Source organism: Marmota monax, unplaced genomic scaffold (genome assembly GCF_021218885.2).
Source record: "Marmota monax isolate L192 unplaced genomic scaffold, Marmota_monax_Labrador192_F-V1.1 WCK01_AAM20220418_F8-fsc00034, whole genome shotgun sequence".
NCBI classification, from domain to species: domain Eukaryota; kingdom Metazoa; phylum Chordata; class Mammalia; order Rodentia; family Sciuridae; genus Marmota; species Marmota monax.
Genome location: NW_026693934.1, coordinates 3,600,048 through 3,621,571, shown reverse-complemented (window position 1 = coordinate 3,621,571; position 21,524 = coordinate 3,600,048). Strand labels below are relative to the sequence as shown.

The 21,524-nt window shown below is 34.3% G+C and overlaps 1 long non-coding RNA gene across 1 annotated transcript in view; it reads left to right on the top strand.

The window, feature by feature from the left end:
• Positions 1–20,908, top strand: part of LOC131424917 (uncharacterized) — a 56,659-nt gene extending 35,751 nt beyond the window's left edge. The window contains exon 4 of the long non-coding RNA XR_009228559.1: positions 19,525–20,908. This is a non-coding gene — a long non-coding RNA (uncharacterized LOC131424917). The remainder of the gene's footprint in view (positions 1–19,524) is intronic.
• Positions 20,909–21,524: the final 616 nt, after the last annotated feature.

Sequence of the window (21,524 nt, the reverse complement as noted above, 5' to 3'; positions counted from 1 at the left end):
ATTTTAACACTTATTTTTAGATTTTATGAAAATGATAAAGCAATTTATGTATTAAAATCTGCATTCAGATTTAATTAGCAGTTTTTAATTTTGTATGAAATTAATTTTTATACACACATTCTCACTGTAAATACAATTATTTTTCTATATTACCTTGAAAACAATTGTGAATGAAATGTAGATCTTTAAATACTATCTATAAAGAAGCAGTGAATCTAAAATAGAAAGATTGGATTAAAGGAATTTTTAGCTTGATTCCTGACTTAAAATAAGTGTTTCTTTTAACTTTAAAAATGAGAAATTTTTAAAAATAAGAGTCTTAAAAGTTCCTTAACCATGTTGGAATAAAGCATTGCCTTTTGTGAAATGAAAAATTTAGTAGATAACTAATCATGCCAATTGTTTTAGGATAGATATTCATTTTTAATGCATAATTCAAATGAAAACTACCAAATTACAGAAATAACACATGAAATCCTTGGCTTATGAGCAGTAGGGGAAAGCTAAAGGATGGTAATAAACATAAAACTTTTAGAAGAGATAACTTAAAGGCTTTTCCCAATCATATTAGGAAATTTCTTCCTATTCTAATTCTCCTTATTTTCTGTTGGGGAAAAAATGATTCAAAGAAATAAGAAAATGAGAAAGGACATGATATCCTGAAGTTTTGAAAAATGCATATAATATTATTGAAACTTTTGTAGATTAAATAGGAAACTGGGTAGAATAATTTGCAATTAAAATTGAAGAAAGCAAAAACCATATAGAAATTATATAAACTGTTAAAATCATTTATTATTGGTTTATTTCTGTTATTATATAGTTTTTTGGTATCCTTTATTAAGAAATATGATTTTAAATAGTTTCTTCTTCCTCTCCCTTTTTTCCTCATTATAAACTTATTAAAGATTTGTAAGTACAATGCATAAAATGTATTTTACATTCACTGGTTTCTCATTCCTGTTTGTTTTTTATATGCAAACATATTCTACATAACCATAACATAGCTATGAAAATCAGAACAATATCTTTATATGTTACTAACATCTAACTATAAAACTCTATTTCGGCCTGGTCAATTGCTGCCAATAATGCCTGACATAATTCAAAATTACATGTTGCAATATCTCTCTTATCTCTTTTGGTTGGTAATTTTTTTTTTTAATTGACACTTTTCCAGATTGCAGACCACTTGTTCTTAGTATATTTTTCGACATGGTTTTATCTAGTGTTGATTTAGAAATGCATTTAGAATTGCAACTCTAGTGGGAACATCCTGTGAGTGATGCTGTGTTCTTCTCACTCTGTCCTATCATATGGCATATGATCATCACTTGTCCCAGATTGATAACATTTTATCATTAATTTAAGATAGTATCTCCCAGTTTCCTCTACTACAAGAAAATTATTTTCTCATTATAATTATTGATATTCTATGTGAAGGAACTTGGAAACTATGTGAATGTGCTAATCCTCATTAAAATATAGAATTTAATCTTTAGATCGTTATATTCTCATTGTTTCTTTTTTATTTATTGGATTCTATTCTCTTACTATCTATATTTATTTGAATCTCAAATTATTGTGACTTTAGCCAGTAGAACCTTTTTTAAAATTAAATTTTGTACTCTTTTGTGATATTTAGTTGTCTTTTAAACACCCTTGCCCATTGTTAAAGTTAAAGTTGTTTAGGTTCATTTTATACTGTCCCTTCCCAAGATATGAAACCACCCATTTCTGCAATTCTATTTCTTTTAATGCAAAATGGTACTTTAAAACAAATATCTCTGTACTAGATAGGTTTGTTGCTTTTGAATAAACAATGGTCTCCCAGGACCACAGTGAGTAAAACTTAGAAATACATATGATTTTTAGATTGGTAGGTAGGTAAGTAAATAGATAGACAGATATATCCATAGATAGGCACCTCTATCTCTATTTAAAAAAAAAAAGAAGAGATCATGTGTTCACACAAATACCTCTAATTCTAATCCAGTACTTCAGAGTTTATTCTAATGTTCTCCCTCTCCATATGTGTATCTACGATCTTCAGCAGTGAGAAGCATATATTCAATTGTATTTAATATATTTACTTATTTAATGAAGTCCCCAAGTAACAGGTATACCTGTGCTGTTCCCCTTTTCCCTTTGTAGACAATTTTATCTCCCTGCTCAAAATCGACATGCTGCTTAAGGTCCCTAAACTACTAGAAAGCCCTCCCTGTATTGATTGGGTTCTGAAATCCCACACCAATGTTTTCCTCCATGGGCATATAGTTCTGGTAGGAGTATAAATTGTTTATAAAAACAATCTGTTATATTCATAAAAAATTTAAACTGAACTTTTCCTTAGAAACCTTTTCTTGCTAGGAATTTAGCATACATAAATATTCTCACTTGCATACAAAGATGTAGATTTTAGAATAGCTAGAAATGACAAACAACATAAAAGTTCATTTTGGGAAAGGGAGGGTTTTACATTCACACACACACACACACACACACACCCTTATTTGACCATAGGTACCCATTAAGTTAGTGATAGAAGAAAGCATTCAAGATATAAGTTCAAAAAATAAAATAACTATAGGAAAATGACAATTGCAAACATAATAGAACTGCAGCTAGGCAGCTAGGTAGAGGAAGGGAGCATATCAAAATAAAAACAGTATCAGGAAAATATCCTGAGTGCTCACACAGCTGTGATTTTGATAGATCTACAAAGCACCTGTATTCCTATCAGCCAGATTAACTCCTTCCGGCTTAGTTTCAATTCTCTGCCTCTGGCTGTGTTATACCCTTCTTCTACCTGGACCACCATGATCCATGATCTCTTGTCCATGCTCCACAGACTTTCACTCCCTGGAAAACCCAAGGTTGTCTCCCTGTTGGCAAAGCCTTTCACCTTGGCATTGGAGCAGGACTTATTTGTTCCACCTGAAAATGCTGAGTTCTCTGAAATATTTCCTTTTCTCTGAGGTAAACAAATATGCAACATAAATCATTCTAAAACAAAATTATCCACTTTGCTTAGTTTAGTTTGAGCTGATAAAGGTACAATAGTATTGCTCTTCTCAGACTACATTTGCATATAAATAGATCCCTTTCATATCTAACTTCCTCATCAGAGCAAGGGCAGAGGCATGTAGGGAAGGTTAACTGTGCCTTCAGACTCACTTGGACAGGTACCATTCTACAAACCTTTACTGCATTGTGTTAGGTACATTCTTAAATAAGGAAAACAAAACATCTAATATGCATCCAGCAAAATATAATGCACATAAAACACTCCCATGCTTATTCTTTGACACTACTTTAAATACTGCTTTAGTCCTTGCATTAATAGCATGACAACTTGAGGAAGTACCATCTCGCTAGAGCCTTGGAGTCTTGATTTCACATGCAACTGAAACTTTTCCTTTCCCAAGTTTTAAAATATGGAGTGGAAGGTTCTATAGAAAATCTTAGCCAGATTCAAAACATAAAATCTTTATTCTAATTTGCAATCCTCTCCTTCACCCTCCTTTCAAGTTCCTTTGGCATATTGGAACATCTGTTTTCCACCCTCGAGAGCATAATATTATAACTAACTATAGTGTTAGCGGTTCAGAGAAATATAACTTTCCCTGATGTATCTATAATTGAACAAATTTTTTATGTAAATCTTTCATTCCACCCATTGGGAAAAATATAGTTCCAACAATCCAGGGAAGCTTCATCCAGATAAAGGCTTTCCTTTTCCTATTCAAGAATGTAACTATATTCCAAGGGGTTTAGAGAGGATTATGACATTGATGTGAGTTTTGAGGGAGGACATCCCTGGCTTCATGCATGGTCATATCAATCTAAGACATAAACATTGAAACAGCATCAGTTCCATTAATTCTGTTACTGTGGTTCCCTGTAGGCAATTGCAGCGTGTTATATGTCCTGACAAAACATATCATCAGATTTCACTCTTAACTCCTCCTTGCTACCCCTTGGCCACAGGAGGCATATCATTGTCCTCAGCTTTTAGAGCCCTACCAAGCCCACTTCCAGCAGTGCCACCTTCACCCAGTGGATTCGAGAGCTTCACTGAAAGGACGAGGTCCTTGTCCCTGTACCTCTAAAATGTCCTAAATATATCTAGAATTTTTATTTCTTAACACTTCTGAGCAGAACGTTAGTAGGGAAGAGAGAATAAAATTTCTTCTCAGGATTGAACATACTGGGTGTTTTTATTACTCTTTCTTTTCTCCTCAGATTATGTGGCTTTTAACCAGTCCTGGTAAAGGCAGAGCATTATGTTAGGTGAAATGTAATGTTAGGTGAAAAATATTTAATATTTCTCAAGCTTAAGACACAGACTTACACAACTGGTTGAGATGTATGTGTAATCTCACATATGATCCATATGGGAAAAAATATTTAGTATTTCTCAAGTTTAAGACACAGACTTGGGCTAGGGATGTGGCTCAAGCGGTAGCGCGCTCACCTGGCATGTGTGCGGCCTGGGTTCAATCCTCAGCACCACATACAAACAATGATGTTGTGTCCGCCAAATACTAAAAAATAAATATTAAAATTCTCTCTCTCTCTCTCTCTCTCTCTCTCTCACACACACACACACACACACACACTCTCTCTCTTTCAAAAAAAAGACACAGACTTACACAACTGGTTGAGATGTATGTGTAATCTCTCACATATGGAACAGATTACATATGTTCTCACATATGTTACATATGTGTAAGTCTGTGTCTTAAGCTTGAGAAATACTAAGGTCTCAGACTTGATATGTTCTAACTCTTTCTTCTTCTGAGGCAAAGTATTATATCTGTCAGTGTTGCCATTGTCGGGAAGAATAACTGGGTCATCGAAGAATGAAGAGAAAAATTCCAATGGGTAATTCTTTAAAATATTGCTTCACACATAAAGAATTCCTGAAACATCCAGTAGCAAACTTTTCCCCTGTTACCCCTTGTGACTGCTGGTGTTTATGCTCCTTCTCAAAGGTACTTGAAAACAACAATAATAACTAGAGAGAGTGATTCATAGCTTTCAAACTGAATATTACAGAAAAAAGACAAGGCTAGCTCTTGCTCTGGAAAGTTTAGATACCTTGAAAACATTGTTGCTTTCCTCTACCCACTTTCCTCCACCAGTACACACAACATCTGCAACAAGGACTGTGATGATGAGGGCAGAGGTAAAAATCAACCACATGCACAGTTGATCTCTTCTTTTTTCTTTAATACGCCAATTCCTAGACAACAATTCAGATTTACGTAATTTTCAGAAGAGAGGAAATCTAGTCTTCCTAATCATTGACCCCGATGACTTCTCTTCTGTTGAAATATTTAGTCATATGTATTAGATATTATATGAGATATCAAGAGTGGTTTTCAAATCTAAAATAATTAAGATAAGATCCTTTCTGTAGGGCTTTCCAGGCCTATTTGAACTGTGTGAAAAACTCAAAGGGATAATCAGAAAAATTCCTAGAAAATATTAGTAACTTCACACCTATATCTAAAGAGTAGAGCAAATGGCATAACACAGATCAAGGAAGCTAGAAATTTGTATTCTAACATTTACAGGATCATATATGGTTCCAAAGAATTCAGTCTTTCTTGTTGGGACATCCAAAAATAAATACTCTAGAATAAATCCCCCATAATACTGTTACAATTCATTTTCACACATTTGTAGTAGTCTTTGGTAAGAAATGCTTTCTAATCTTATAATAATCAACATATACCAGGCATAGTGGCCCACGGCTGTAATCCCCATGGCTCAGGAGGCTGAGACAGGAGGATCCAAGTTCAAAGCCAGCCTCAGCAAAAGCAAGGCACTATGCAACTCAGTGAGATCTTGTCTCAAAACAGGGCTGGGGATGTGGCTCAGTTCTCAAGTGCCCCTGAGTTCAATCCCTGGTACACCCCCTACCAAAAGAATATTTATATATATATATATATATATATATATATATATATATATATATACTTGAACAATAAAATTATAGCCTTCCTTTTTACAGAAAACTTTTATAAAATAAGTGACAAAATTTGCAAACTAATGTTTGCTATGTACGTGACAATTTAAACGTCTAAATATAGAGTAAGTTTCATAAGTCAATAACAAGATCAACAGTTCAATAGAATAAAGAGAAGAATTTTGCCTTATGAATATTTGATGCCTACTACTAGAAAATGTGGGTGCTTGGGTGGTTTTAGGAAATGCTATATACCAAGGTTTGCACTTGGGAAGCACCTGAGAGCTCTGGAGATGTAAAGTATTAAGAAGAAGAGGTAGAAAATGAGTCTAGGCAGGGCATGACAAGAGCAAGTGAATTCCAGGAATCTTTTATTCTCTATTCCAATGTGTAAAAGACTCATATTTTAGGCAAGAAGCTTATCAATGGCTAACATAGGTCACTTGCCTGGCCTTGAATAGGGATGGGTGGGCCTAAAGGCTGGTGAAACTACTACTGATAGGAGAAGGAGATGATAAATAAAGTTGATCAGGATGCTTGTGGGAAATGGAAATTAGAAGACCGTGGGTATGGCTCAGGTAGAGAAGCTTGCCTAACCTGCAGAGAGCTCTGGCCTCAATACCCATCACTGTACCAAAAAAAAAAGAAAGAAAGAAAGAAAGAAAGAAATACAAATTAATACTAAGCAACCAAAAGTAACAAATTTTCCACAAAAGAATATGGGCAAGCAAAGCATTTTATTAAAAAAAATGTAAACAGCCAGCAAAATAATAACAATGTGCTCCAATTATTCCCAGCAACTCAGTAGGCTGAGACAGGAGGATTGTGAGTTCAAAGCCAGCCTCAGCAATGGTGAAGCACTAAGCAACTCAGAGAGACCCATTCTCTAAATAAAATACAATATAGGGCTGGAGAGATGGCTCCGTGGTCGAGTGCCCCTTGAGTTCAATCCCTGGAAACAACAACAACAAAAAAAACACATAGTTTTTATACATGAGAAAATAATAAAAATATTTAAAATACTTCCCAGAGGTAGGAAGTGAAACCTCTTATAAGTTATACATGGAATGTAAAACATTGCAAACTTTTCTAAGGCCGATATAACTAAATGTGTATACCTTCTGGTTTAGCAACTTCATTTTTACTGTCTTTAAGACAAGGAAGGAAAAGAGGGAAAACCAGACATTATGCTAATGAATTAAAAGTATTGTACTTCCAAATCCACATATGGAAAGATGTGCATAATATATTTTATGTATAAGAATGAGTGATAAATAGTAGGCATAGAATGATTTAAATTATGACAAAAAATTACATAGTGATATAAGCTTAGATTGAGACAGAGACAAAAACTTACATAGGGATTTCTGTAAACATTGAGACAATTCTAATGTTTACTTATGTCTTTATGTGTTGACAGTATTCTTTCAGTCAGGGTCACTCTCTTCCCCCCACTAAACATTTTACTTGCATCTTCCTCTAATATGTGCTCCATTTGGTTTCCAAGATTGATATTGAGAAATAACAGTCAGTGTAAGGGGCATTAAAATCAGGCAAGTTTTGGCTACAGTGAGAATGTTTAGAAAACCCATTCAGAGATCAAATAAGCTTTGAATGAAATTTCTTTTATTCATTTATTGTGTCTTTTCTTTGCTCTCCTGAGTTCTTTTCTAGTTCCTTTTCCCTTTGATGACTCACTTCATTTCTATTTTGAAATTTCTACTTTCTTATGTATTTCTTCATGCTTTATTCTTATTTCCACCCCCACCCCTACTTCATTTCCTAAACTAGGGTTTTTGTTGTTGTTTTATATAATTGTATCAAATGATAAAAATTGAGCTTTTTTAAAAAATTACATTGACCTCAGAAGTGTGTGAAAAATATGAGTTTTGTCTAAAATAGATTGTTTAGAAATATCGAATCAGACATGTTGCATGAAGGTCAGGGAGGCCAAGTGTCAGAACTTCAGCAGATTATTCTAGTTCTTGTGGAAAAGAAAAGGGGAGAAACAGGAAAAGGAAAGGGAGGGGAGAAGGGGAGAAGGGGAGGAAAGAGAAGGGGAAAGATCCCTGTAAGAGAGAAGACTCCCATAGAAGAAGACCTTGCCCACTTGCTCCCCATGGACAGGAAGGGAAATTACCTGTATTGGTGACAGCAGAACAGGAGTCAAAGGAAACAACCCTATTTCTGGCTTTGAACTCACAATCCTCCTGTCTCAGCCTCCTGAGCTGCTGGGGAAAAAAAATGGAGCACATTATTATTATTTTGCTGTCTGTTTGCATTTTTTTTTAATTTTTAATAAACTGCTTTGCTTGCTCCAGCCTGGGTGCACTTCTTCTCTTGGAACTTTGTTGCTTTCATGAAACTGACCCTTAGTTAGTGGTGCTTATTCCTCATGCTCAAAAGATGTGTTAGGTCATCTCCATTACCAGCCTTTGTCTTCTAGCAAAGTAGTATCTTCCCTCTGCCAGCACAGTTTCCTTTTGTCTATCCTGTTTGGGAAATGCACTGGAAGGGAATGAAGGATATTAACTCATTTTAACTCATTGGAAAGGCATGTGTTGGAGACGCTGGGAAGTCAAGGTTAGCTGAAGAGCGTCATGAAGGAAGAGATGAAGAGAGTGGGGGCAAATATGATGAGGCAAGTGGGCTTTTGTGAGACACTTTCATGAGCCACTCAGAAAAGGAAATCTAGGCAGCCAACTCCTGTGTGACATGAATGGGAACAAAAGACCTCCGCTAGGACTCAAACAATGAATTTTTGTTTACTCCATTGCCAAAATACAATTTCTGGCAGTAAATTCCTTCCATCTGAGACACAAACAGTGGTTAATGTTTTTTTGACTGTCACATAGTCTCATTGTGGGAGACCAGTGTTAGAAACAGACATAAAAAGAAATGTAATCATACATTTTCAGATGAAAAGAAAATAACTTCAAAAGCCATAACAAGGGGATTCACTTTAGGTCATGGGAGGATAATGGCATATTGCAATGCAAAATTTCATTTATTTCTACTCTTTCCTCAGAATTCCTACTTACTTGGAGGCTTCGATTGCTACTGCACAGTCAGTGATTCCCAAATCTTCATTCCTTGTTCCAATTTCTCCCTCATGCTCTAGTTCTTTTTCTCTTACATCCTGGATATTTTTTACTTGTTTTTGTCTCAGATTCAACATGTTCAAAACACTTATCACCTTCCCCTCTGTCGAAGTCTATTTGTGCTGTTTTAAAAAATATAATTGAGACTAGGTAATTTATAAAGAACAGGAATGTATTTGCTCACAGTTCTGGAAACAGGTATGCATGGTATCAAGGTTTCAGCATCTGGCGAGGGATATTTTTCTGAGTCATAACATGGCAGAAAAGAAAGGGAACCCACACTCAAAAGTCGTTTTATTAACATACTAAATACCCACATAAAGGTGGCATCCTCTTGGTCTAACCACTTCTTAAAGGTCCCAAATCTTACTACTGTTAGGATGGCAGTAAAATCTCCAGATGAGTTTTGTAGAGAACAAAAATGCTCAAACCCTAGCACCCTGCTTTTCTGTGTCCCATAAGTGTACACCAATCAGCCTCTACATTGTCTTGTGAAGCCAAAAACTAACTGATTTCTTATGTTAGACACTGCAATAACCTCAGATAATCTTCAGAAGCTATCTCATATGAACTATAATTTGACATACAAAGCCATCTATAAATGACCTACACCATTTAAAAAAATAATTATTTTTTTAGTTGTAGTTGAACACAATACCTTTATTCCATTCATTTAGTTTTATGTGGCGCTGAGGATCAAACCCAGGGCCCTGCATGTGCTAGGTGAGCGCTCTACCGCTGAGCCACAATCTCAGCCCGTACCTACACCATTTTTAAATGTAATCTCCCAACTCCTCCCAGATCTAACTCTTTCTGCTTGCCTGATTTTTGTACAGTCAGTTTTCTTCAAGGAACATATCCTATTTTTACTTTTTCTATCATTATCTTAAGTTTTATATCTCTGCAAAGGAATTCCTAGTGCTTCTTGAATGATATAATTTCCCTGTTCAAACTTCCTGTGATTCTCACATTCTACTTTTTCTTAATGTTTGGAAATCTTTTACTCATCTGTGTTTTCCTCAGGACATATAGTAGGTGCTCAGCACTGCACTTGACTTCCTCTCTCAAGGAAGTTCAATAAAGCAGACAACACAATTATAAATGGCAGCATCCACTGAGTGATTCATGGTGGAACTCTAGCTTGAGAAGCCTGTGTTGCAAGGGTTAATTAGACATTGTATTGATGTGGTGAAACTTGTGAAATGTTTTTCTCTCAGAGCAAGCTTAATGATTAAATACTTTACACTTCAGAACTGCATCATTGCACATGCTGGAACGAAGCCAGGGAATCAGTTAAGCAGATCTTTAGTTTAACCTTGCTACACTTTCAGAGAGAGAGATCATTTGACAATCTGAAAACTTCCCTAGGTCAGTCTGTTTCAGCAATGCTGATAGCTGGAAAATCCACCATGCACAAAATAGAATACACAGTAGAACTCTATTCCCTGAGATCTTTTCCTATTTTTTTTTTATTGAATTGTACTTGTACAGTAAAATCTGTTATTTTAGTTTTCATCAAGTAACACCTTAAAAACTTATATGAATACAGTTCAAACCTCTCTAGAAACCATCAGATACTTAAAAATGACATTTTCTTTAGATTAACTTTCTTTTATAATGGAAGAACAGTAATGTTCATATTCTATAACTGGCAAAGAAAAGAAGATTGGAAACTGAAGATGTTGTTCATATGTGCAGTTTGCTGGATTTATCAGAGGAGTCTTATAAAATGTCAGAGCATTTAATCAGATCAGGTAAAGAGAACAAACTTGAATTTCTTGATTCTTTTACCAAGGGGAACAGGGAGGTGGTACAAATTAATCATTTGGGTTCCTTAGGCCATTAATTTTCAGCACAATGAATTTCCTCTGATTAGGAAAGTAATCTGAAATGTGTAATAATTTTTTAAACACCACCAAAATTTGGCAGTGATACAATACACTCTGAAAACCAAAATCCAAGTCTGAATCTCAGATTGCACAACATAAAAATCCCTTGGTAAAGACTACAGAGAAGAGATTTTATGTTCAATTAAGTCAAAAAGGCCTTTCAATCTATTTCTCTTACTCTCTGATTGTTTTTATCCTATTTCCTGGGTTTGGCTTTTATACAATTCTTGGAAGAAAAATGAAGAAAAAACAAATAAATAATTTTTCTTGATAACAATTACACAAATATGCTTAATGATTTGCTGATCATATAATAGCATGAAAACAACTTGAAAAAATTGAATAGTAGAAAAGGAATTTTAAAATATAATAGAAGAGACAACTATATATCCTCACTTAGTTTTTTATAGAGAGATGGTATCTATGCCAAATAAGTATATTCCATGGCAAGAATTTGTGGAACTCCAGTAATATTGCAAATTTGAAGTTTGTTATTTTTATTTATATGAAGCTAATTTAATTATTAATTTATTGACAAAGAAAATAACTCTTTGCTTTTCAAATGAGCTTGGTGATATTTTTTAGTACAATTTCTCAGACTTATATAGACCAAAGAAGAGATCCAGACCCCAAATCAAAATAAATAATAAATAAATAAGGTAACCATGAAAGGCATTCCAATGAACTTCCTATGTTGTATTTTACTTTTCATAAATTTATAGGAGCAACACTGATTTATCCCTGTTATGAAACAGACTGCATACAGTGTCTCCCAAAAGTTTACATGTGAGATAGTACTAAATCTTTCAGAGATTAAATGACTGGGTTATAAGAGCCTTAATCTAATCAGTGTGTTAATCCACTGATAGGGATTAACTGGGTGATATCTGCAGGTATGTAGGGTGGCTTGGAAAGTGGGTCCCTGGAGGGGAACATTTGGGTCATTTATTCTCTTCCTGGTGAGTGGAGTCTCTCTCTGCTTCCTGGTGACCATATCCTGAGTGGCTTTCTTTCATCATGTCCTCCTGCCTCATCTGGGGCCCAAAGCAATGGAGCCAGACATCTGTGGACTAAGACCTCTGAAATGGTGAACATCAAACAAGCTTTTTCTCCTTTAAAATTTTTCTTGACCAAACTTGTCACAGCAGTGGAAAAGCAGACTAAAACAATTCCTATCACTTGTCAGCTATGAATTGACATCATCTCTTTTTTCATTTTTTTTCACTCATGTTTTCAAATCCACATAAATTGGCCTTCCAACTATCATACAAGTTTACTGAGGGTAAATATCATCTTAATATTTATCTCAATAGAATATAGCATCATTCTTGAAGAAGTGGTTTTTCCAATAGTTGTGGATGACAACATACATTTTTAAATTAGTTTTGGCAGTACACACAATTCCTGCAAGGAAGCTTGTTGACCCCTTTCTTTCTTTTAGGGTTGAGTAGGGTTGCAGACTAAATTCAAGTCACCTCTACTGACCAAAAATCCTTGTAATAAATAAAACTTCAGTTTTGATATTTGACAAATGACAGCTTTCAACCCCCACAAAAACCCCATCTCTCCTTATCCCCATTTGGGCAAGATTGTTTTTAAAATGCATGCTCATTCTCTCAGCCTTAGTAGAAAGTTCAAATTACGCAAACCTCAGCCCTTAGTTTAGAAACTGTACTGCTGCCCACCTCCTACACAAGTTTCTGTCCAGTCTTACTTCCCTCCTTCCACCTGGACTGGCTTACCCTTGTCATGGTCTCTCTAGAAAGACCCATTATGTGAGCAATAGGTCATTGCATATGCTTTTGGACCATGTGGTGCCATCCATCTCAACATCTGAACTGTTTCATTTGGAGGGAGTCCTTCCATCCTTGCCATCCATGGGTGACTAGATAATATTTATATTTAAAGTATAGTGAAAGTACTGGCATTTTAAAAACTACTCTTTTGGATGTTGTTGTTGATGTGCCAGATTCCCTTTAAAAGGCTGGTGTACCCAGATGTAGTAACTTTGGCTACAAATAGGTCATAGTTATACCCTTTCAAAGAATTGGCCTTGGTGAAGCACAAACCTCCTGACTGCCCTTCCCTTCAGAAAGCACCCTACAGCCAATGATACTGGAATACAAACCCGGTGTTACTCTAACTGGGATGCAGTTCACTCTTGAGAACAACATGTACCATCACATTAAATTACAAACTAGGTTAAACCACATATTTGCTGAGCTCCTTTATCCTGTATCTCTCACTCTTTTTCTCCCAGAATACTCCCAGTTAAGAAGGATATGAATTTCTTCCTTAAATGCTAGCTTTATGGAACACAGACTCAGACCATTATATATAAATTGGGAAAAAAAAAACAAATTGGAAGGAACACAAATAGAAGCTAGATTTTCTATAAATATACTTTCGAACACAAAATACTTTGGAATAATATGAAATTAGTTTGCATAATTATAAAACAAAATTAATTTTCATTTGTATTCTCTGGAACCATTAAAATCAAAATGAACAAAAGGAGAAATAAATATGTATCCTGCTATTATGCCCAACTGCACAGGAGGAACTTCGAGTTACATCAAAACACTAGAATCTGTACGTCTTTAGTAGAATATAGTCTAAGGATAAAAGTAACAAAAAATAAAACAAACTGCCTTCAGTAATCACATTTTTTGGAGGAGTACTGGTATTACTGTACATGACTATTTTATGTGTACTTTCAGATAAGGCAATCCAAAATTATGTTGGTAACTTTGAAGACCAATGTTTTTGGTATAGAAAAAAGAAGATAGGTTTGCAAAATTGATGAGATTGAGTAGAAACTATAGCCTTGAATAAAAATTAGAAATAGCCTCTTATAGCCACTGAAGAAACACAGAATCAATAAACACCCCTGACACTGATGCTTGCTCTCTGATACCATTCCTCTTTTTTTTTCAAAAAGAAACCACAACTTCTAGTGAAACAGTTGATTCCAAGTTCGAGGCATTTCACCTTGTACATTTCTGTGTAAAAGGTGAGCGTGGGCTGTTTGATAATACTTAGCAGAAAATCTAGCAAGGAAAATAAAGATCATATAAAATAGACAAGTGAACTAACTCAGAGAGTATTCCACAAGACAAAGTGTAGGAAACATACGTTAATAGAAATATTTGGTGTAATAAAATTAAACACATTGAACTGAACTTGGTTATAGCCAGAAGTTATTTTAAAATTAATGTGTGTGTGTGTGTGGTGTGTGTGTGTGTGTGTGTGTGTGTGTGTGAGAGAGAGAGAGAGAGAGAGAGAGAGAGAGAGAGAGAGAGAATGCATATCTATGTCCATCTAATCTATCCATTTATATATCATCTTTGGAGGCAGCCAAAACTAACTCATTACTTTTAAAACTGGATTGGAAAGAAGATTTAGATGCCAGGCATGGTAGCACAGCCTGTAATCCCAGCTACTTGCAAGGCCAAGGAAGAAGGATTATGAGTTTGAGACCAGCCTGGGAAACTTAGATTCTGCTTCAAAACAAGTTGAAAATAATAATAATAATAATAATAATAAATTAAAAGGGCTGGGGTAGAGCACTTGCTTAGCATTTATGAGCCCATGAGTTCTATCCCCAATAACACAACATGCATACTTTAAAAATTCAAATATATTTCTGCAAATATTATAAAAATAAATGGAGGAAGGATGGTAATATTTCTAATAATCGCTAGAAGTACTAACATCACATGAAGTGGGATTTTTTTTTGTCCGTCAAATCTCTCAATTACCAAGATAGATGTGTCAAAAATGACTACAATAATGGATTTAATAATTTCTTCTTTAACTCTTATCAATAATTGCTTTATGAGTTTTATGTCACTTCTGGGGGCATGAATTTATGTATTATCTTACTGCTGAGCTAAATATTTTTCTTCATTTCTAGTAAGGGTGAGAAAGAGGAAAACTAGATGAAGGAAGAGAGGGAAAAAAAGAGAGGTAGGGAGAAAGAGGAAGTAAAAGGAGAAAGGTGGTGTTACCTATAGCAGTGATTCTCTTAAAAACATTGACACCCAGATCACAGCTCATACTAATTGAATTTAAATTTCTTGAAATAAAAACCAGCCCTTTGTATATTTTACAGATTCCCAGGTAATTTCAGTGTATAGCAAAGTAGGGGGGAGGTTACTTCCTTAATCTGTAAATTAAAGAAGGCTTAATAGTACCAAGAAATGTGGAATCCATGGACCTATTCAAATACTTTATCAAATAAGCAAACATAAAACAATAACAACAACAACAACAGCAACTACAACAACAAAACTATTTGTGAAATGTGGATGCTAACTGGGTATTTAATTATAAAAAATAAATTATTTAAAATATTTTAGGTAGGATCATTACTTTTTTATTCTTTAGAAAGTACTTTCAAAGTTAGGTTAGGAAATCAATGTGGATAAAATGATTTGGTATGGTTTGGGGAGGAAGAAGATACATATACGTGTATATGTATGTACATGTATGAATACATACAATCTGACACTGAACCATGAGTTGAAGCCCTATGATAGGGGTAGAGGAGATGAAGAATAGTGAAGATTTGGAGAATTTTTTTCCCAATTTACAAATGGATAAGTTTCATGAATACTGGCAAAGACATAAGATTTCATGATCAGAGACAAAGCACGTTACAATTCAGAATAACAGCAAATGGGTATCAGTGCTGGTTCTTTGACCCCCAATTCCTATAAGGCAATAGGAAAAGGGCCACATAACACTTGTGCATGAAACGTGCTGTGTTGTAAAAGTATCATGATCTTAGGGAACTGAACATTTTATAATGGACTGTAAGACTGCCTTCCTCTATCCCCACAGGGAGACAACTTTATTATGCAACCCAGTAAATACAGATTTAGTTTGCTACAAAGGGAAATACTATTTCTATCTTCTGAAGATACTTTCTATAGAGGCAGCTTTTAATAGGTAGTCCAGATCAAATGTCTCTTTGTTTAGTATCATTGTCCGTCTGATGGACAGAAACATAAGAAATCCATGGACAACTGGTTCCCAATGGGTGGGTTCATTTTACTAATCTCCCCACAATTGTACACCTTGAAATTTTTATAATAATAAATAAATCACTACTCACAACTAATTCAAGAAACAGTCATTTTCAGAATCAATTTAAGAAATTTTAGCTATCCAAAATCACAAGTCATAACTACAAAATCAACACATAAATGTATGCAATGAAACTGGAGAACAATCTATACAAGGCCTATATTTAAATGGAAAACTGGTATTGCTATATCAGATATAATAAATTAAATAAAAAATGTCTTACTAGAAAGAAGGGAAAATATTTAGACCATCACTAAAATAATGATTAAATTTATGCTCCTAGAAGCAGATTTAATATACATAAAGTAAATATTGAGAGAGTTAAAGCAGAAATTACTAAATTCATTATCATGGTTAGATTCTTTTAACACATCTATCCTAGCAATTGGGAGACGTGACAGATGAAAATTTGTAGCATTGTAAGACTTCAGTAAGATTATTTAAAAGTTTATTTAATGGACATGTATATAACATTGCCATCAATGAAAGAGTAGTCAGATACTAAGTGACAAAGTTAGCTCAAACAAGTGTCCAAGTCTTTCATTTAGGGACACCTCATTTTCTTTCTTTTTTTAATAGATTCTTTTCAGTTACATATAATATTAGGATACATTTTGACATAATTATAGAAGTATGGAATATAATTTGCTCTAATTTAGTTCCCAGTACTCTCTTCTCCTCTCTTCCTCCCTATCTCTGTTCCTTTCCCTCTACTCTAGTGATCTTTCTGCAATTTATTTGTAGAAAATCTCCTTTTCTGACCACACTTTGTTAAAAATCAAAAGGAAAAAGAAAGCCAGAAAAATCCAAAATATTTATAGTTTTTAGAAACACAACTTTAAATAACTCATACGATAGAAAAGAAATCCCATGATGGATATTAATTTTATTTAGAAATGAGTGATGGAATTATTGCACATCAAGTCTCAGGTGATATAGCTAAAGTGATTGTTAAAGCAGAATTTATTAGCTTAAATCAGTACTTTCAGAAAATAGAGTAAATATTCATAGTACTTTGTTCTCAAGACAAAAATCAAAGTGCCATTTCCTCTACTTCCCCCATCCTTCTCATCAGTTCATCAAGAAATTGTTTAGATAACCCTTAAAACTCATCCCATACCTGTTCAGTACTTATCATCTTCTCTGCAAACGCTATGATTCAAGTAATCACTTCTCTTACCTGGAGTTTTTCAACAGCAATGATCTTCCTGCCGTCTGGTCTCTCTAAATTTCATTCTCCCTGTATATGACACTGAGATCTTTAAAGACATACGTCAGATCACATGACTCCCCTGTTCAAAACTGCCAGGAATTCCCTGCTCTTCATCATTGCAGGACTAAATCTCTTCCTAAATTATTAATGTGATTGGTAAAAGTCAAATTCTTCCAGTTACAGGACCAGACTCCTGTTTCCTCCTATGGCCAGAGGGCTGTCTCAGCAACTGAAGAATGGACACTGGTCCTAGTCATGTGACTGTCTTACCACTGGGTAGTTTTCTTTTTCAACAGGACGCCCTTTCTCTTGTTGGCTAAGATGGAGGCTTCTACAATGTAGTGCAATCAATAGAGCAATTATCTCATCATATTCATAGGTCCCATCCACACTCAAAACTTCACAATTATATAGGCATATGCACAAGAGGATGGGAACCTTAGGGGGCCACCTTAGAATTTTGTTTTTTATCCTAATTGATCTTTTAAGTCTGTAATAAATGCATTTATGATTTTCAGTCTTTTGGAGTAAATTAAGGGGCCCTCTACTACTGAGCTAATCCCCCAGCCTTTTTATTTTTATTTTGAGAAAGGATTACACGAAATTGCAGAGACTGGCCTTGAACTCGTGATCCTAAAACCTCAAGTCCCCCAAATCCCTGGGATTATACGAAGGTATCACCATACCAAGCTTAATTCTTAAATTAAAATATTTCCTACTCCAATTGTTTAATAAAATGTAATCATTTAATTTATTTGTTATTCCCTTTTTGGATCTAGTCCTCATTAAATCAGGTACCTGGTCTAACTTTTCCAGTGTTATTTTTCCAAGTTTAGATCAGAGCCTCAAAAATGGAAGATAGTCAGCTGTGGCACCTGTGTAAACATGAGATAAAAGGGTCTCTAAAAAATGCACGAAATATTCAAGGGGGGATCTGTCTTTATGTCTATCTTACAACTGACACCAAAGTAAATGATTTGAATAAATAATGCAATTTCTATACACTAAAAAGCAAGATCAAAATGTTTTTAAAAAGGCAAAATTCTAATAAGTTTAAAACTATGTATCTTATAATTTAACAATTATGATACAAAATGAGAATAAAGAGGTTTCAAAGAAAAAAACAGACATCCCAGTTTTAAAAATCAATTAAAAGTATTAATAAAAAAATAGAAAAGGAAGAAATGTAATAGATTATGGCTAATAAAATACTGTACTTTTCTATCAGAGTAGTAACCATTAGGTCAGTGAAGTGCAATTTTTTCCCCACCATTATATTGGTAAAATAAAAGCAATGATCCTATTCCACATTTTTAACAAAAATATCCTCATATATTGCCAGTAGAGAGGTATGCAACATTTATGAAGAGAAATGTGATAATCAATGTCAAAAATTTTTATTCCTTAAATTTAACAACTTAATTAATTTGACAATATCTAGTTATTTTTCTAATAGAAAATTGAAAAGTGCGAAATTCTTTTTTTATTAAAAAGCTTGTTAAATTTCTTGAATGTCACATAATTTATTAACTATAAATGAATAATTTATTCTATTTTGAAATCATTTAATTCATTAAATTAACCTATGATGTAAATTTATATTTCATGCACAGTGCTAGGCATTTGAGATATACACATATATATTTGTATATATGTGTGTGTGTGCATGTATGTATGAGTGTGTGTGTGTGTGTGTGTGTGTGTGCAAAATTGTTTAGGTAGTTGTGTGCAGTGAGCTAAATTTCTATCTATTGAAAGGTTAAAATTTTATGTAGTCATCTTACCCTAACTATGACACCTGTGTTCACAATAAAGAGAGAGAGAGAAAGAGAAAAAAAATGAATCTCCTGTTAAAAGTTCAAGTACTCTGGTTAAAGTTAGTGGCACAGTTAATGGCTGATTTTTTTTTTAAATACACACTGATGTTTTCCTTGTACTTTTATTATAAACTTGAAACTTGTGGTCTGGGAAAATGTGTTTGAATGCTAGCTTTAATTAAACCATTTTCCACAAGAAAAATATCATTAGATATTCAAAGAACAAAAGTACTCCGAATCAAATGTGGAAATAGCTAGGATTGTGTTTGATCCAATATCTTCAAGGTCTTGGTAAAAATAACCATGCAGCTTATCTGAATAGAACTCACTAGATTGAAAAATCATTAGGCTTCGATCAAAGTCCTACACCAGATGTTTTAGTGAGATCATCTGCAAGTCTTTTGACTTCTCAGACCTCTTATCTTGTGTTCTGTAGATACTGCTGACTTGTGGAAATAAATAGCCTACTGTGGTCTGAAGAGACTACCGTGAAGAAAACAAACCACCATGAGGACAAGTCACAGCATCCCACCCTCCAAAGTCAATCTAAAGGGCTGGACTACACACATCACAAGAAATAATGTGCAGCTCTAAATACCCTGGATTTTTATTACCTGGTTCTCTGACTTCAGTTGCTTCATAGTCATCAGAAGGGCTCTACTACACACAGACTTCTGAGTCCCACCTTACACTTCTGATTTGGAATTCATATGAGTTTCCAGGTGTTGTGGGTCCAGGGTAGCACCTTACAAACCACTGCTCTATTCCTATCTCACAGCTTCCTCCTTTTGTAGACGTTACAGCTATGGAATTAAATATGGATTATAGGGATATTGATACAATTTACCTGCCTTCCCCCACCAAAATGTAATTTCAAGTCAAGAGGTATTTATTGACATTTTATTCTGGAAGAACTGGGGAAACAATAATAAATAAAAGATTTTTTTTTTACTTCAGAGAGCATATATACTAATAGAGAATGCAGATAACAAATATCAAAGCAAACATGCCAGTGAAATATGAATTATTTGTATTTCAGATTGGCATTATCAAAAGGATATTCAATAAGAAAATATATGGTAGCATGACAGAAAGTACCTAGGTGTTAGGGTATCAATAAATGTTGGTCAGGAGTGACTCTTGAAGTGGATGACATTTAAGATGAGAGCAGGGAAGAGAGAAGAAAAGAAAAAAAAAGGAAAAGAAGGAAGAGAAAAGAAACTAAGAAATCTCTTATTAATAATTTGGAAAATACCAACAGAAGAAACAGAATAGACGGAGATTGGAGAAGTCACAGGTTAGAAAGTAAGATGCTGATGTTACGCTTCCCAGTGAGAAAAACAAATAGAGATATTGTCACTTCTACTTCTGAGTCCCAATGCTTATATTAATATCTGGGACATACAAAGTTCTCAATATTTAGTTGTTAAGACATGAGATCTCTGCCCTCCTCCTCTCCTCTCTCTGCTCTCTGCCTCTCCTTTTCAGGCAGCCCCCCAATAAAATCTATAATTCTTAGTTGAATAGATGAGCAATTTGTTGAGAAAAAAAAATGGGTATAAATTTCAATGGATGAGGATATACTTCATGCAAATAGAGATACCACTATATTTTATAGTTTTTTTAAATACTTCAAATGACAGAATATATTATTAACCATTATTCTCAAATTTCTCCTACAAGTACCAAACAAAGAAATAATTTATTATTAAAATGGAGACCACAGGGCTGGGGTTGCAGCTCAGTGGCTGAGCACTTGCCCCGCACCTGTGGGGCACTGGGTTCAATTCTCAACACCACATATAAATGAATAAATAAAATAATGGTCCATCAACAACTAAATATAATATTTTAAAAAATTGAAACCACAATATAAGAAATAAAAAAGTGGAATGGCTTTACCTTTGATCGCTTTAGGGTGTCTGTGAATCATATGAATATGGTAGAGATGAAATTATTTATGAAATTGACAAGAATGGTCTGCCTTTGCCTGCTTGAGGCTGCACTGCAGAGATAAGACCAAAGCATGGGCAATTGTACAGCCTTCCTTTGAACAATCTGGGAGATGCGGGGAGTGAATTTCTGTAATAGTTAAAACTCTTTTTGTTATATCTGTGAACAAGGTTAAATATTGTTGCATTTCATCTCATATTTTCATTAGTATTAACTCACTTAATACAGTGGTCAGCACTCTATTCACCAGATTTTGAAAGCAAGAAAAAAAATCTTTAAAATTTTTTTTTCTCAAGAAGCTATAATCTGATTGGAGTGATTAGCTACTATTCATTTTTTTATTTATAAAACTATCAAATGAAACATAATACAAAAATTTCAATATAAATAGATAGAATAGAAAGTAAAAATAAAAATGTCATGGTCCTCTTCTATCCTGCCTCATCATAACATTTGGCAATAACATTATTGATCTTCCTCTAC